This window comes from Podarcis vaucheri (genome assembly GCF_965113315.1).
Source record: "Podarcis vaucheri genome assembly, chromosome: 9".
Taxonomy (NCBI): Eukaryota; Metazoa; Chordata; class Lepidosauria; order Squamata; family Lacertidae; genus Podarcis; species Podarcis vaucheri.
In genome coordinates this window covers 19,494,052-19,511,114 of record NC_138767.1, presented here as the reverse complement: position 1 = coordinate 19,511,114, position 17,063 = coordinate 19,494,052, and the positions used below count along the sequence as shown (strand labels likewise).

The 17,063-nt window shown below is 41.4% G+C and overlaps 1 protein-coding gene and 1 long non-coding RNA gene across 6 annotated transcripts in view; one reads left to right on the top strand and one right to left on the bottom strand.

Annotated features, from left to right (window-relative positions):
* The window catches only part of PDLIM5 (PDZ and LIM domain 5), a 123,104-nt gene that overhangs the window by 87,666 nt on the left and 18,375 nt on the right, over window positions 1-17,063 (bottom strand). The gene's annotated exons all lie outside the window — the stretch shown is intronic.
* On the top strand, window positions 1,602-11,675 carry LOC309540179. Its single transcript, XR_014223104.1, has 3 exons — window positions 1,602-4,491; window positions 6,486-6,600; window positions 11,252-11,675. It is a non-coding gene; the product is annotated as an uncharacterized lncRNA (long non-coding RNA).

Sequence of the window (17,063 nt, the reverse complement as noted above, 5' to 3'; positions counted from 1 at the left end):
TATTCTTTAACTGTTGCAAGTGCAACAGCAAGCTAAGCTAGCTCAGCTTCCAGTTCTGGAGGGCAGGAAAGGCAAAACAGATATAGTAATAGAATAAATTTATTATTTGTACCCCGCCCATCTGGCAGGGTTTCCCCAGCCACTCTGGGCAGCTTCCAACAAAGATTAAAAATACATTAAACTATCACACATTAAAAACTTCCTTGAACAGGGCTGCCTTCAGATGTCTTCTAAATGTCAGGTAGTTGTTTATCTCTTTGGCATCTGATGGGAGGGCGTTCCACAGGGAGGGCGCCACTACCGAGAAGGCCCTCTGCCTGGTTCCCTGTAGCTTTGCTTCTCACAGTGAGGGAACTGCCAGAAGGCACTCAGCGCTGGACCTCAGCATCCAGGCAGAATGATGGGGGTGGAGATGCTCCTTCAGATATACTGGGCTAAGGCCATTTAGGGATTTAAAGGTCAGCATCAACACTTTGAATTGTGCTCGGAAACGTACTGGGAGCCAATGTAGGTCTTTCAAGACCGGTGTTATATGGTCGCGGCGGCTGCCCCCAGTCACCAGTCTAGCTGCTGCATTCTGGATTAGTTGTAGTTTCTGGGTCACCTTCATAAACTAGGGGAACAAAGCTTTCATAAGAGTCAGAATTGTAGAATGGTAGAGCATGAGACTTCTAATCTCAGGGTCGTTGGTTTTAGCCCCACGTTGGGTGAAATATTCCTACATTGCAGGGGGTTGAACTAGATGACCCTTGTGGCCCCTTCTAACTCTACAAGGGGCCACAAGGGTCATCTAGTTCAACCCCCTGCAATGTAGGAATATTTCACCCAATGTGGGGCTAAAACCAACGACCCTGAGATTAGAAGCCTCATGCTCTACCAACGGAGCTATCTTTCATCTGGCTAGAATTTGTCCCTGTTAATGCCTCTTTGGCTGTCTGGATGGAGAGTTGTGTGTCTTCAAGAAGGGTAGAGATAACTGTGAAACAACCTCTGATGTACTTGCTATAGTCAGGAAGATGCTGAGGAGACATTTATTGTCCTAATCTCCCCCATCAGCATTTCCTTAACCCTATAGCCTCTTTTTGAACATTGTATTCTATTGGAAATTAACCTCATTGTTTCATGCGGCAACTGTTCCTGGCTCTTTCAATTAATGCAAGCTTTTATACTTTTTTAAAAAAAAAAGTGTCAGAGGTTATTTATTGACAGCATGTTAGCTAACTACGGTCCTACAAAATTTCTATTTCTGCAGCAGATCCAAGAGTCAGTAGTATGGTTGAGCTGCAAGACTATGAAATGGTACTCAAGATTTGTTGCAATCGCTGCTTGCTCTTTTTGGTGAACACATGTCGCTTTTTGGCAGAGTGCATGCTAGATGTCTGATTTGGAATGGTTCATAGAAGAAACTGCACACTCAGCCAACTGCTATATATAGGGATCCCCTCTTTATTTCTCTTGTATCCTCTTATAACCTGATAGCACTGCAATGTTCTGGATTCCTCCTCCCCAAAGGACAAGCAAGGTTCCCTTTCTACAAACAGTTTCGACATGAGTCCAAGATTCATTATTTCTAAACTGGTTGTTGCCACACACCTTCCCCCTTACAGCAATATTATTTTCCTATTTAAGTCAGTGCAGACGCAATGTTCCTGATTTTATAATCATACTAAGATCAGGGTATATGTTCCTCCAGCACCTTATATTCTCATGCTTAAATTCACCCACTCCTTCGCCACCTCCACCAGCCACTAGACGATCCAGAGTTTTGTCTAAATCAATGTGTGCAAAGCAGCAGATCTTTTTCAGCTTTGCGCCGAAATGCTCTATTTGTACAAGACCAAAAAAAGAGTGTTCATGGCTTTAAAAAATATGCGCTGATATCCCCCTGATAAGCAAGACAAAGTGGCCTACTGGGAGTTATCAATGTTAAAATGTGGCTTTGGCTAATGTTACAGTAAAAATTCATCTTGTCAAAATGGAAAGCATGATTACATTCTTGTTGATAGTGCTAATTAACATGGCATTGATTTTGAGTGAAGTTTGTTAAACTTTGCACTCAAACACATTATTTTGTATGTTCATTTTATATAGTAAATGCAAATGATTAGTGCAAAAAAATAAGATTTTGCACATATTTTTCTTCCCATAAACTACCCACCATATAACAATGAATTCATATTTCTTGGGAGCATTTTTCTTACCTTCATGTATAGTCTAACTGCCTTTAGTATACAGAAGCAGGGGGGAGATGTCAACTGTAAATGATGGTGAGAGTATATGTTGCAAGAAATGCCAACTGACTATACATCAGAGAGCACAATATGAAGCCACCAGCACTATTGCACACTCACCGATGCCTCCTGCCCTGTCTAATTTTTATATTTACAGGAATTAGAAGCGGCTGCCTGTGTTTTTTTTTATCAGGCTCCTATGTTTTATTTGTTTCAGAAGAGTCTAAGTGCCTTCTAGAGGGTCCTGGGAATCATCAGCGTTTTCCAATTGTGCAGGTTGGAGACTCCCTTAGAGTTTAGTGCATGTCTAATGTAAGACTCAGCTGGAGTCAAATGTGAAGTTTAGTGGATAATGTGTATGCTTGGGTTCTGTTCCTTGGGCCATTCCATAAACCCAAAAGACTTTGTTCCCCTGGTAGAGTCTAACAAGTTTTCCTATATAACTCTGAGGATTATTAAAGCCTGCCTATTATTTATATGAACCTAAAGAGAATAACTTCACTTGTTTATGAAAACAAAAAATAAGTGCAAGCAAATATAGTCCAATCAGAATGATATTTTTGGCGGTTCCAATATCATGCCTACCTTCACATTCTCTTAATTTAACTTGTACACAATTCCAGATTCACGGCATTTCAAAACTCAAAATGAGTCGCAAATGAGCAAACTGGTTGGGAAAATGTTTGGTTCCCTCAGTGGAAGGTGCTGCAAAAAATGAGTGCTGTTGGTATTCAACAGCTTATGTTTCACAAAGGTGCCATTTACTTAGTGCTCCACAAGAGCCTGCCTGAGCCGAAAGCCCAGCATGAAAATGTACATGACATTTGCTGGTACTGTAAATGTCATTAGACACATACCATGCCAGGGTATGTCAGCCCTCAGTAATAAGGATTTCAGAATACGCTTCATGCATTCTACTTGCCTGGCTGCATCAAGATGATAAATTTGTAGTCAGAAGATCTGGCCAAGAAATTTTAGCTTCCTGTAGCATGCTTATTAAGCAGACCTCTGCTACAATTATAGTGCTACACAATGAAATATACTCACAGCAAAGTTGGTTGGTTGCTTTCTATAGAAAGTACAGGTATGACTTTTCACACAATTCTGGCTTCAGTTTTCCACCAGCCACACCAATTTAAATAGCAGTTACATTACAAGTATGACCTGAAACAGCCTGTTGCAGCGTATTTTCAATCCATAGCAGGAGTACTGCTCAGAGCTGCAGCCAGGCATACTTTAAAGACTGAGCTTAAGCAGGGCTATTATTTCTTCCCCTGCCTTCAGTTTTTCCTTTGTCAGTTGACACTCAACACTCTGTGGCTCCTGCAGGCCACTAATCATGCTCAGTGTTCACTGGGTTGGGTTTTTTTGGGGGGGTAGGTGCGCCTTCTGTTGTTTTTTAAGAAAAGATTTTGTACTTCTGTATACTGTACTTCAGGGACGTGGGTGGCGCTGTGGGTTAAACCACAGAGCCTAGGACTTGCTGATCAGAAGGTCAGCGGTTCGAATCCTTGCAACAGGGTGAGCTCCCGTTGCTTGGACTCTGCTCCTGCCAACCTAGCAGTTTGAAAGCACGTCAAAGTGCAAGTAGATAAATAGGTACCACTCCGCCGGGAAGGTAAACGGCATTTCCGTGCGCTGCTCTGGTTCGCCAGAAGCAGCTGAGTCATGCTGGCCTCATTACCCGGAAGCTGTACGCCGGCTCCCTCGGCCAATAAAGCGAGATGAGCGGCGCAACCCCAGAGTCGGCCATGACTGGACCTAATGGTCAGGGGTCCCTTTACCTTTACTTTATACTGTATTTCAGGGTTCAACCCACGAAGCATGTTGATGCCTTGCTCTTTTTTCTCTGTGGCTCTGTGCTATTGCCACTCGGCTGCATGCAGTTTGCTCCTAGATGGGGATGGTTCACACCTTTTAAATAGCTGGCTGCATCATCCTTTCTATCACATACTAACTATATCCAACTGTTCTGTAATCCATCTATGTAATTTTGCTTTGGATTTAAATTTGGTCTTTAATTCCTAGTTTGCAAATGAGTACTGAGGAAGACGTTGGCAGTGAAGACTTCACCCATAATACTAGCATTGAAAGTATGTGAATAATTACAGACTTGTCGTTTTCTCCCAAGGGTACCTAAATCAACAGCAACACTACTTTATAAAGTGTCGAGTATTTAAACAGAGCTAACAGTAGAGTGATTCTTCCCTGCAAATAGAGGACATGAAGTGCTATGGACCATTGGGATAATCAAGATTTGGTGAGCACACAGCCCACTACTGCTTTGCCTTCCAGAAAACATGCCAAAAAAATCTATACTGCTAGTTTTTATATAATAGCTCCAAAGAGGTATCTGGCACAGTCTGGTGGGACTGCACCACTTAATATAGGCAGGAGAAACATACAGAAATCATTTATATTATTTCCCCCATTCAACCAAAGTACATAGGATTCCCAGACTGTCCTCTATCAAGGAAGCTCCAAACCTGCTTAGCTTCACCAAGACTGTAGCTCTGAGAAGCTACAGACCTTGCTCTGGGACCAACAACCAATTTGAAACAGCATTCAGAAAGAAAGGGTTCAGCCTAGGCGTCTACTTGATGTGCTACTTATTCCAGGTCTTTACTGCTGCATAACAATAAAGGATTGGGGACTAGTCAAACATTCTGTTCCCCCATATGCATTATGTGTATCTTAAATATATTATTTCAGTCTCTATTTGAGAATTTTATTTTTACTTTTAAAACAAAAACGTACCTTTTGGGAAGGATCAAAATTGTGACCATTCCAAGGATAGCTCCACAACCTACTTCTGTGTATGGAAATACACATACACATACAAACACACACAAATCCAACATGGGGATTACACCTGTGGCACTATGAAACCTTCCCTATTTCATACTGAGATTAAGTCAGCAGCAATCGTAACAGCTGCTAGGGATACAGACTGAATTGGTCTGGAACAGCCTCCCTTGGGAGGTGGTAGACTCTTCTTCCTTGGAGGTTTTAAAGCAAAGGTTGGATGGCCATCTGTCATGGATGCTTTAGCTGAGATCCCTGCATTGCAGGGGGTTGGACTAGATGACCCTTTGGATCCCTTTCAACTCTACAATTCTATGATTCTATTGTCTGGGGGGGGAGCATCTTGATACTCATTCACAGTTTGGGGCTGTTTGGAGACGCTGTTTCACAAGATCAACTTAGCTGCATTTCACTGAAACCCTCTCTATAAAAAGGCAATATATCAAAACAAACCCAAGGCCATTTGGGGTATTTGGAAAGGAAAAATAAAGTTAGAGCAATAAAAACCATAAGTGCTGTCTGGAGGTTTGGGAAGGAATGTTTCAACATCAGCTGTATTATGAGGAAAGCTTCCTCCTTTCTTGATCTGATCTGACTATTGGGACACTAATAGCTCTCACTTATTTGTTTTCCATTTCAACCGAAAGGGAGGAGTTGTGCTTTCCCAGGAATGCCATGTGCAAAACAGAAAGGCTCCAATTTCTGTATCCTCAGTTTGGTTCTGCTTTTAATAGCAGCAGCCCTCATTTCCCACTATTATTACCTTTTCCATGGATCCACCCAAATCCCAAGTAGCAGTACAGGTGCTACCACTGCAACCCACTGTGCAATCTCCTACTGATGTTTCTACCCCTTGACTTTGTAACACACCGAGTTTTAACAGCCATGGATGTTTAAACCTCTTTGCATGTACATGGTTCTTTCTATACAAGATGCTACATGGGAAACAATTCACAAATAAAATAATGTGATGTTAGGACAGCATGTCTTGTTTTTCATCCTCAAGCTGCCGCCATAGATTTTTCTTTAAAAAACAAACAAAAACTGGTCAATTGCTGGTTTTCATCCATCCAGCTAAAGTGATAGTCCCTCCCCACTTTTATCCTCAGAACCGGTAAATTAGGCTAAGAGACACTGTATGCGTCTCATTGTTGCACCATCAAGAAAAGTTAATTAAGTGGTGAAGCAGAGTCTTATCAGTGTTGACACCCTGACTACGGCATTCCTCCCCTTAAGCAGCACAACTAGCAGTGAAACTGTTGTCATTTTTTCATCAGGTGAAAACTCATCTCCTTATTTGGCCTTTTGTGGATTGTTAGGAATTTTATCACAGCTGCAAGTGAGAAACCCATATTGTGGCTGGTTATTTCATTATTGTATTTTTATCTGCTTTTGTAAAGTTGGGTTGAACTGGTTTTAATATAGTGTTTTTTCTGTTTTATTGTACAGGACTGCAGCCCAGTTTAGGATTATATAATGGAGAAACTAGAAATGGTCATATTAAAAAAAAGAAAATGAAAGACAGTTAGGAGAGTTTCCCTGCAGCACACTTTAAAATCATCAAGTAGGTCTAAGATGTAAGGTAATTTTGGTCTACTAACTTGGACTCCTTTTGTGCTTGCTTATTTGCAAGAAAGCTCAAAAAAGGAGATTTCTGACAATTTATGGTGACATAATTTATTGTGGAACAATCTTTATTCACGACAGTCTATGTTTTTTTGAAAGCATTCATTCATTGGCCTTTAAAAACCTACACGGCTTACTATCATAAACAAATGGCTTATGGAATATTTTATTGCCAGAAAATCCTACAAAGCGCAATCAGAGATTTACAGAGTATTCAATCCTATACATGTCTGCTCAGATGTAAGCTGAACTGAGTTCAAAAGGAGCATATGGGATTGTGGTCTACATGGTTATTTTTATTACTCATGTAGATATTCTTAAGAAAGATACAGAAAGAAAATCGCCAGTGGTAGAAAATATGACCCTGCAAACTCCTCATAACAAAATGACCAAGACTAATTCCTATTAAGAGGTGCAAAGGCTACACGTTTAATAAAAAAATAGCAGCTTGATGCCTGTGTTTGCATATGGAAAAGCTCAAACTGCCCCTAGTTCTTGATATACACTTAAAGCTTTTAACAAAAAAATGTGTTTTCCAGCAAGCATATCCACACACTGCAATAACGTACAGCAAATAATTTATTGTGCTTCTATCAGTCATGGAGAGGGATAAAGCATTATGAAGAACACTAAAACCCTGTTTCCAGAACACAATTCTGTCTGCTTATAAGATTTTACAAGCAGTCATTCAATCACATGCACTTAAGGCTAACTTCTGAAACTGCAAGGGCTAGGAACATAAGAAAGAAAGAAAGAAAGAAAGAAAGAAAGAAAGAAAGAAAGAAAGAAAGAAAGAATCACAAGCCCTACGTTTACCTTAGAATCATAGAGTTGGAATAGACCACAAGGGCCATCGAGTCCAACCCCCTGCCAAGCAGGAAACACCATCAGAGCACTCCTGACATATGGTTGTCAAGCCTCTGCTTAAAGACCTCCAAAGTAGGAGACTCCACCACACTCCTTGGCAGCAAATTCCACTGTCGAACAGCTCTTACTGTCAGGAAGTTCTTCCTAATGTTTAGGTGGAATCTTCTTTCTTGTAGTTTGGATCCATTGCTCCGTGTCCGCTTCTCTGGAGCAGCAGAAAACAACCTTTCTCCCTCCTCTATGTGACATCCTTTTATATATTTGAACATGGCTATCATATCACCCCTTAACCTCCTCTTCTCCAGGCTAAACATGCCCAGCTCCCTTAGCTGTTCCTCATAAGGCATCGTTTCCAGGCCTTTGACCATTTTGGTTGCCCTCCTCTGGACACGTTCCAGTTTGTCAGTGTCCTTCTTGAACTGTGGTGCCCAGAACTGGACACAGTACTCCAGGTGAGGTCTGATCAGAGCAGAATACAGTGGCACTATTACTTCCCTTGATCTAGATGCTATACTCCTATTGATGCAGCCCAGAATTGCATTGGCCAGAATTGCATTGTTATTCTTCTCTCCCTTAATTTTGACCCAAATGCTCTCACTTTGGCCTTGAAGTTCTAAATCTTGGATCTCTTCACAGGTATATACATCCCTGACATATAACGCCACTCCTCCTCCTTTCTTGTCTAGTCTGTTTCTCTGAAATAGATTGTATCCCTCCATTATTACATTCCAATCGTGGGACTTATCCCACCAGGTTTCAGTGATGCCTATTATGTCATATTTAGTTTGCTGTACCAAGAGCTCAAGCTCATCTTATTTCCCATGCTTTGCGCATTAGTGTACAGACATTGAAATCCATTAATCATTCCCCCGTGTCTCTTATTTAAGGATTTTTTCCTCCCACCACTAGATCTGCGTGCTGTTTTCTCCATTTGGTCTATGACATTTGGATGATCATCTTCATCAATTGATAGACTCCTACCTTCAGGAGCACTGTCTCCCTCCCCCATATTAGTCAGTTTAAAGACCTCCTGATGAGGTTTCTGAGATTTTTGGCAAAAACATTCCTCCCAACCGTTGTGAGGTGCAACCCATCGCTTGCCAGAAGTCCATCTTCAAGAAACTGCAGTCCGTGATCTAAGAATGCAAACCGTTCCTGTTTACACCATTTGTGAAGCCAGCTGTTCACTTCCAATATTTTTTCCTCTCTCCCTGGGCCACGTCGTTCAACTGGGAGGACAGATGAGATGACAATTTGTGCATTTAATTGCTTCAATTTCCTGCCCAGAGCCTCGTAGTCTCTTTTGATTTTCTGGAGGCTATTGCTTGCAGTGTCATTGGTTCCCACATGAACCAAGAGGAAGGGGTATTTGTCAGTGGGTTTTATGATTCCTTGCAGTCGTTCAGTTACATCTTGGATCTTAGCCCCGGGGAGACAGCACACCTCCCGAGACATCTTGTCAGGCCCACAGATCACTGCTTCTGTTCCCCTCAGTAGGGAATCCCCTATCACCACTACACGCCTCCTCTTAGGTTTGGTCGGGGTTCTTCCGTGAGCTGTCCGTTCCAAGGTCGCCTGCACGTTCCCTGAGGACTGACTTTGCTGATCGTCTTCATATACCTGATCGACTGTAACGAGGGAGAGATCCTCAAATGGAGTCTGTTCTTCGTCTTCCATGCTAGGGGAGAGGACTTCAAAGCGATTGTGTATTTCTAACAATCAGAGCGAACCCTGGGCCTCCTACTTCTTTGAGTCACGTTTCTCCATATATCTGGCACCTGTGTTGGTGAACTAGCCTCCTCAGGGGTGTCCCCCGTCTCCTCCTTGGTGGAGACGGTGTTCTCTGTTGCTTCCAAGAAGAGCTCCAGCTCTCTAATTCTTTGGAGCGTAGCTACACGTTCCTCCAGTTGCTGGACTTTGTCTTCTAAGAGGGCAATCAACATACAATTGCTGCAGGTAAAGCTGCCTGCAACCTTTGGCAAGATGGCAAACATTGCGCAGGAACCACAGGCGACTGCAGCTGTTCCCTCACCCTCCATCTTGAAAACGTGTCGTTGGGGGTGGCTACAGTGGTCCTCCATCTTAAAAAGCATGAAGACAGGACAAATAATCCCCCCAAAAAACCTAGGTCTCCCCCAACAAACGTTTGAGACTAGCTCCCCTAAATCCAAAAGATGGATCAAACTGCCGCTGCCCTGCAAGCTCTGATAAGCTCCTCCCACAGCTAATCACCTGACTCAACAGAAACCCTGCCCCCTCTGACCTTTGCACAGGGAGAGCAGCTAATCATTGAAGGCACTACCTTTCATTTACTCCACCTGAGTATTTCATAAGAGAAAGCTGTACAAAAAAACCACCCTACACACAAAACTAGAAAAGCCCATAGGCTTTGTATAAGAGGAAAAATGTATTTCGTAAGATAGGTGTTGGGAAACAGCAACAACAAAGCCTCCTCCAAAATGGCTTTCTTCCTTTCGCAGCCACTTTTTCAAGAAAGGGAATTTTTCTTTACTTTTTGGGTTGCAACTAAAGATTTGTTGGGTTTTTTGTCTGTAAAATAGTGCTTGATTGCATCAAAGTAACATTGCACAATTGACGTTCTGTTCTCAAACCGTGAAGGCTCTTAATATTGCATCATCTATATGACCACCACCACCGCTGGAAACACTCTTTCATTTAACCTCTGCCCTAGCAGTAATTGGGTTGTTTTATAGGCAGTGTATATATATTTATGTAAACAGTTTGTATCTACAAAAAAGAAAGGAACAACAACCTAAGCTTGCAGTGTAAAAAATAATAATAATCAAATCCTTAAATGTGCATTAAGAAGAATTCCACCACAAGGGAGACAAAATACATACTTTAAAATACAGTGACTACAATAAAGCTCAAAAGGACAAATAGGTTCATGACCTGACAAGTGGTATGAGGTTATACATCCAAGAAAAAGCAGAGAGAAAAACAGTGTCCAAATAAGGAAGAGATGAGTGTGAAAATTGAGCCTTGCAGAGATTTGAGTGTAGTTGCTGGAATAGTTTAAGCTGTCACTATGAACATACAGGCTAAAAAGCTTTCATTTTAAAAGGTGGTTCAAATAATTGGAAGTTCCTTTCTGACCCTTTATGCCTTTAAAAAGAACAAAAATAACAGCAGCAGCAGCACAGTGTCAGTGAAAATCTCGCTACTGGTCAAAACTCTCATTTTCTTGCTCCTCCATGTTAAAAATGTAACTGGATAAATTTTGTTTCAGTTCTGTTTTCTGTAGGAATTGTGAAACCCAGTTCTATCCAAGTTAAACCAAATGGGCCCTGCTTAATTCAGTGGGACCAGCTTTAGCATATAGCAATACAGCCTAAAAAAGCTTCATATCACTGTCATGAATCGTAGCTAAATCGGTTAAGATAATCTTGTGGAGGCCTCCAACATCATGTTTAGTTATGGAGCCTGGAAAGCAGAACGTTGTGATAATGACATTTTAACGCCTTTTAATTAAAAGCTACTGGTTTTAAGAAGCAGGGACCGGGGAGATCATTTGAAAAACAAGATTAGGGTGAGGAAAGCATCAAAGAGGCAAAGAACAGGGCCTTATGCTGATAAAGAAACAGTAGCTCTGGAAGTTTTGCTTTGCAATGTGTCAACATTAAGAATGACAAATGTATCCTGGAGCTGCCATGGGCTTTTATGTCCCTTGCCATGTTCCGAACAATGCATCATAATTTCAGGTCTCACGGACATTACAAGCCTCCTACCACATTGCGATTGGCTTCAAAAGAGACACAGATGTTGCTTTCTGAGTACTGCTGAGGAGTACAGTGGAAACAAACTTCAAAGCAAAATAAAGAAATAAATCAAAATTCCTTTCCTAGAAAACTGGACAGAATTTATTTATTATGGCTGAGCTGACAACATCAAGTCAAAGAAATAGGAGGCACAGTAAAAGAGGCTAAATATAAGGGGAAGGTGGAATGGATGATCGTAGGAGGAAACTACTGTCTTCCATCAAAGTTGTCACTAAAACAGAGTAGGGGTAGAGAAGTAGTTTTGTTTTATTTTTTTCTAACTATTTATTTATGCTTTTATCTTGTATTTTTATCTTGTGAACCATTCTGAGATCTTTGGATGAAGGGTGGTAAGTAAGTAAGTAAGTAAATAAATAAATAAATTTGCAGCAAAAGAAAAGAGTCTGAGCATATCTATAGATGCATAATGATGTGAAAACTAATTAAATTCTTCAGTGGTGAGAAGGATCTTATAGCAGCCTTTCACAATCTGGTGCCCTTAAGAACTCCCAACAGCTCCAGAAATATGGCCATGGTATCGTTCAGCACATCCCGAGAGCCCCAGGGTGATAAGAGGCTGATCTACAAGCTAATCTACAAGTCTACCTACGATGGTACAGCCATTAACTAGGAGACGTGCAGATTCCTTCCTGGCTTTCCTGCATAACTTGGGAGCCACCTTTCTGAACAACATTAGCATAAATATTTCTGCAACACCTTATTTGCTGAACCTGGTCCACAATGGGGTCAAGTAGGACACACATTCATTATGGCTGTCTCTTGAGAGCCTTAAAGAACAGAATGGGTACACATGACTCTACGTTGCTTCCTGCCACCTTGTTGAAGGCCATGGGATGGAAGATCTAGAACACATGCTACTAAAGCAAGTTAAAGGGACAATCTTTGGAAAAGATTAGTGGATACAGATAGCTCAGATGTTGAAAAACAAATGTGTGCATCTAGGATGTACGCTTCAGGGTGCTTACCCAACCCATGTCAGGTGCACTCCAGGGCTTTGGTACACCTAGCAGTATGTTATGATTTAAGACTTTGTGGTTTCTCTTTGCTATAACAGACTAACACTGCTACGTCACTGAACCAAGGAGGCGGGAAATCAAGCATATACCTTAACTCTGTAGCTAATGTCCTCAGAATACAAAACAGAGGGCCTGCAGAGTTTACCTTAAACCTTGCTTTTTCCATAATGGTTTGGCCAATTAAAAAGAAAAATGGAAGCTTAACCATACTGGTCAGTAGAGTTGTTTTTGGTCTTTGTATGCAAAAGAAAGCACAGGAGAAGATTCTGCAAAGCCATGAACTCTACTGTCAGTAGTAACTTACAAGAAAGGCTCAACATTAATGCTCCAAGGAGCCTATACTGGCACCTCACTTTTACACACTACCCTGCATATTAAGTTTCAGTTCAGCTACATAATGTAGTTTCAGTTCAGCTACATAATGGACCTTTAGATTCATCTCTCATCCCAAGTGGGAGAACTGACCCTACAGATTAAAAAAATATATATTCCTTATTTTTTTCCAAAAGTCCTGGATCGTGCTTTCAGTAAAAATTTCTGCTTATGTCCAGATGTGCAAATAAGATTACAAGGAACTGAAACACACAACAGATGCCTGGAAGAAAGACAAAAATTTAAAGTTAATATACTTTAAAGAATATTTTAATGTTATGCCCACTTCCAACACATCATATGCAGAAGCGCTTTTCAATTATATATTAAAACACAGTATCTAAAAACGGAATATTATACTCTGATTTTAAGTCTTTAAGACAAATTTTAAACAGTGCTTGCTTGATGTAGTAAGTGCTAGGAAAAAACAGGCACAAACAAGTAGCACATTCAGCATCCACTACTGATTACAGCACTCCTAAGCAAACTTTGAAACCAAGATTCCAAAGTGATATAGATCAGAGGTCATACACATCATAAATGCACACTCCTGAAATCTGGGGACATGGTGTTCCAGTGTAGACTGTTGCACATACCAGACATTAATTTGTAGAATTGAAACATACATAACAGTACTTTACTCTGAATTTTCAATGCATATACTTTGCTCGTTTAAAAATTTGGAAGCTACTGCATCAAAGAAAATTGTGGCATGAAGTCCATCACACATTTCTCTCCACAATTAGCACAATTTCACTATGCAGTAAGTCACATTTTTGCAGGTTAGAGCTACCCCAAAGAAAACTGCATGAGAAGCGTTTACAATTAAAGCAAATGTTTAACTCTTTTTAAAATAATTGTTAAGATGTCAATGCTGTGGGTTCAAAGGCACAGGATGCAGTAGCCTTGCTGAAGCTAAATTAATCTGTGTGTGACCAGACCCAGGAATAAAGAGGCAAGAAACAAGTAATGGGTGGGACATTTTATTTACAGTACCTATAGGAGAAATGAGAAGGGTGGGAACCTAACTTAACTTCAATCTTGGGTGGGCAGAAACCTACCCATTTCAAGGGGCATGTCAGGGAATAGCCCTGGGCTCCACTTGATGCTGACTACGGAGGCCTTTCTGTCCCACAACTCTGGGTAGCTGTAGTGTTCCATTTCCAGGCTAAGGGCTCCACAAACCAGGTAGCTGCCTAGTTTCCGGAAAAGCCCTTCATCTTCAAAAGTACCTAAGGAAGGTCACCTGTTATCTAACCTTAATCTTTCCTGTATCTGCCCTGCCAACAATGTGACCAACTTAACCATGCATCCAAATTATTTAACAACACCGCCCCCTCAACACTCTCAGATTTGGTAAAGAGCAGACTAGACAAACCTCCTTGACCAATCTGCATGTTGGCAAACAATTCCTTCTCAGCCCCAAAGTGATTCTATACTGGAACAGAGCGCAGGCCGAGCAGGCGCAAGAAGAGCACCAAAGAAGCCTGTAGGGGGTGCGGTCAAGGCATATGACTACACACCCAAATACCAGGGCCAGCATGGTCTCCCTGCATCCAGGGCCAGCTGAAACAGTGCTCCCAGATGCCCTCTCCACCACTACTCAGCATTCTGATACATTGCGATTACAGATGACCCACATATAAATGCTTGTTTCTGTGCACACACATCACTGGTGTTTGGATAAGACCTTTCCTCTTCAGGGATGGCAAAGTAGCAATGAGTTGCCATCAACGAAAAAGCCAGCATTAGGCAGGTTAAGATTTACCATTTCTAAAACGGACATTTATTTTATTCCAGTAAAGCCTGGGCAATTCATGGCCAACAATTTTACTCTGAAAGGTAAATCAAGCACTGTTTACAGAAAGCCGGGGGGGGGGAGAGAGAGAGAGAGAGAGAGAGAGAGAGAGAGAGAGAGAGAGAGAAAGGACTTAATGATTGATGCTTTTGATGTCTGATGCCTTTCGATGTCTGATGTGCATAACCGAAATGGAAAAGCAATCTCAGTTTGCAGTGGGAGGTTTCATGGGACTGGCCTGGGGTTAGTTAGCATCTGGATGGATTATTGCAGTAAAATGATGTGGAGCATGTCATTGGTTTGGCATATGGGCATAAACGTACAGGATACGCTGCAGTAAGAGACACATTGGGGAAGCTAAGGGGGGAGAAAGTGCTTTTAAAAATCCAGTAAATGTTAGGAGTTTTTTCCCAGGCTATTAAAAAGAAAAGACAATAAAAGGCATGAGAAACACACAACACTTTATAGCTTTTCGTACACATGCAGTTGGATAATTGCTAACTAGCAGTTCTGGAGCAAGGGCTGCATAGCACCACTTACCAGTCTAGGTGTCACAACCTGTACAATTTATGCTGAGTATGACTATGAAGTACAAGGACTTCTTAATGCAATTGACTGCAACTTAAAGTGGTAAAAGGGGACACGGGTGGCGCTGGGGGTTAAACCACAGAGCCTAGGGCTTGCTGATCAGAAGGTCGGCAGTTTAAATCCCCACGATGGGGTGAGCTCCCGTTGCTCGGTCCCTGCTCCTGCCAACCTAGCAGTTCAAAAGCACATCAAAGTGCAAGTAGATAAATAGGTACCACTCTGGCGGGAAGGTAAATGGCATTTCCGTGTGCTGCTCTGGTTGACCAGAAGTGGCTTAGTCATGCTGGCCACATGACCTGGAAGCTGTACGCCGGCTCCCTCGGCCAATAAAGCGAAATGAGCACCACAACCCCAGAGTCGGCCACAACTGGACCTAATGGTCAGGGGTCCCTTTACCTTTACCTTAAAGTGGTAAAACATATCCTGATGATGTGTCACCAAAACTTTCCAATAGCTACATAAATAAGTAAAACTCTGTCTATTATTTTTTTATAAAATTTAAAAAATCATCATTGAAGCACAAAGAAACCAATATCCCAGTACCTTCACACTCCTAAAAATTTGGGCAGACCTCCATTTTAATTTGTTCGCTCAAAGTTATTTCACACATTTTACTGCTGGAGAAGTTAGGCATGCTAGTAAAATGCACACTTTCTATGTTGTGATATTGTGTTACTGCATTCAAAGATAAAATTACATATGACCCAGCATACAACAAATAAATATCCAGGGTGGGTGGTGGAATTGACGCAACACTTTCAGCTGCACTAATTGTTGCATACAGCATCTACTTTCTGGCACAATGGAAGGTATTCGTTAAGGATGACAAAAAAGAAAGAAGTTAGGAAATAGTGCTCATAGCCTTCCAGCTGAATTTCACTAGAATTTCACACAGACTGAAGAAGCTGAACCCTGATGGATATTTGAAACCAAGCTCTGTGCAAGCTAGCAGCAAAATTGTTTCACTGGACACTGTATATCTTGATGCATGAGACTTTAGCTGCAATGACTGTGAAAGGAGAGGAGTTTGTCTAAAAGTGAGTCAAAGTTGCAGATACAAAGAACACTCAAAGCCCCACTTGTCGTATTTATGCTTTCTCCTCAACTTCTATATCAGGGCTTGCCAACTCAGCACTCGTGGGCAAAGGCTTTTACTGATGGCCCTGGGAAGCTGCCCTAGACTCTGAGTTGTTGTTGTTGTTGTTTTAAGTAAGTCTCTAGTCCTCCTGGAAAGAAAGTTATGAGTTAAAATGTGCAGGTACTTTTAAAGCAATTTCTGTGAAATGAAAGTGAGTGCCGTGTGGCTACCTTGTATATTTTCCCTGGAACTGAGGAATGTTCCCTGCTGCTATTGGTTAACAACAGCATCAGAGTGTTTGTGTGCAAGAGAGAGGAAGATATCAGTATTGTGTGATCTCCACAAGCAGGACATAGCTGACTTCCCATAAGGTTGTCGTGGTGGCTGTCTCTTATTTTTGTGTTTTGGTGCACGGAGCAATTATTTTGTGATAGGTACCACCAAAACTCTCTCAAAATCTAAGCTGTGCCTTCTGGTCCAAAAAGGCTGGCAACTTCTTCTGTGCTATAGTTATGGAAAAGTGAAAACAATTAATAGACGGAAGTTTAGCTCTGTTTGTTTGTTTGTTTACAAGATCAAAATCTACCACATTCAACTATTTTGAGTGTGGCTTTCTCTATATGCACACAAATCAGCTGCCTCAGAAAGCATTTTATTTTCAGCAAGATGCTAACCACCATCTTATCAGATTGGCAGCTACCATTAACATGACATTGCTGCTTGAACAAGTGAAAACTAAGGCAATTCTCCATTAGCCGCCAAAAGCTGGGGGGAAAGCAAATATGTTGAAAATTATGAAGTAAGAATTTTTAGCTTGATTTTAGCTCAAAGTATTCCCAGTGTTGGATAAACTGTAAAACTAACCTTGACTTCGATTTTTAT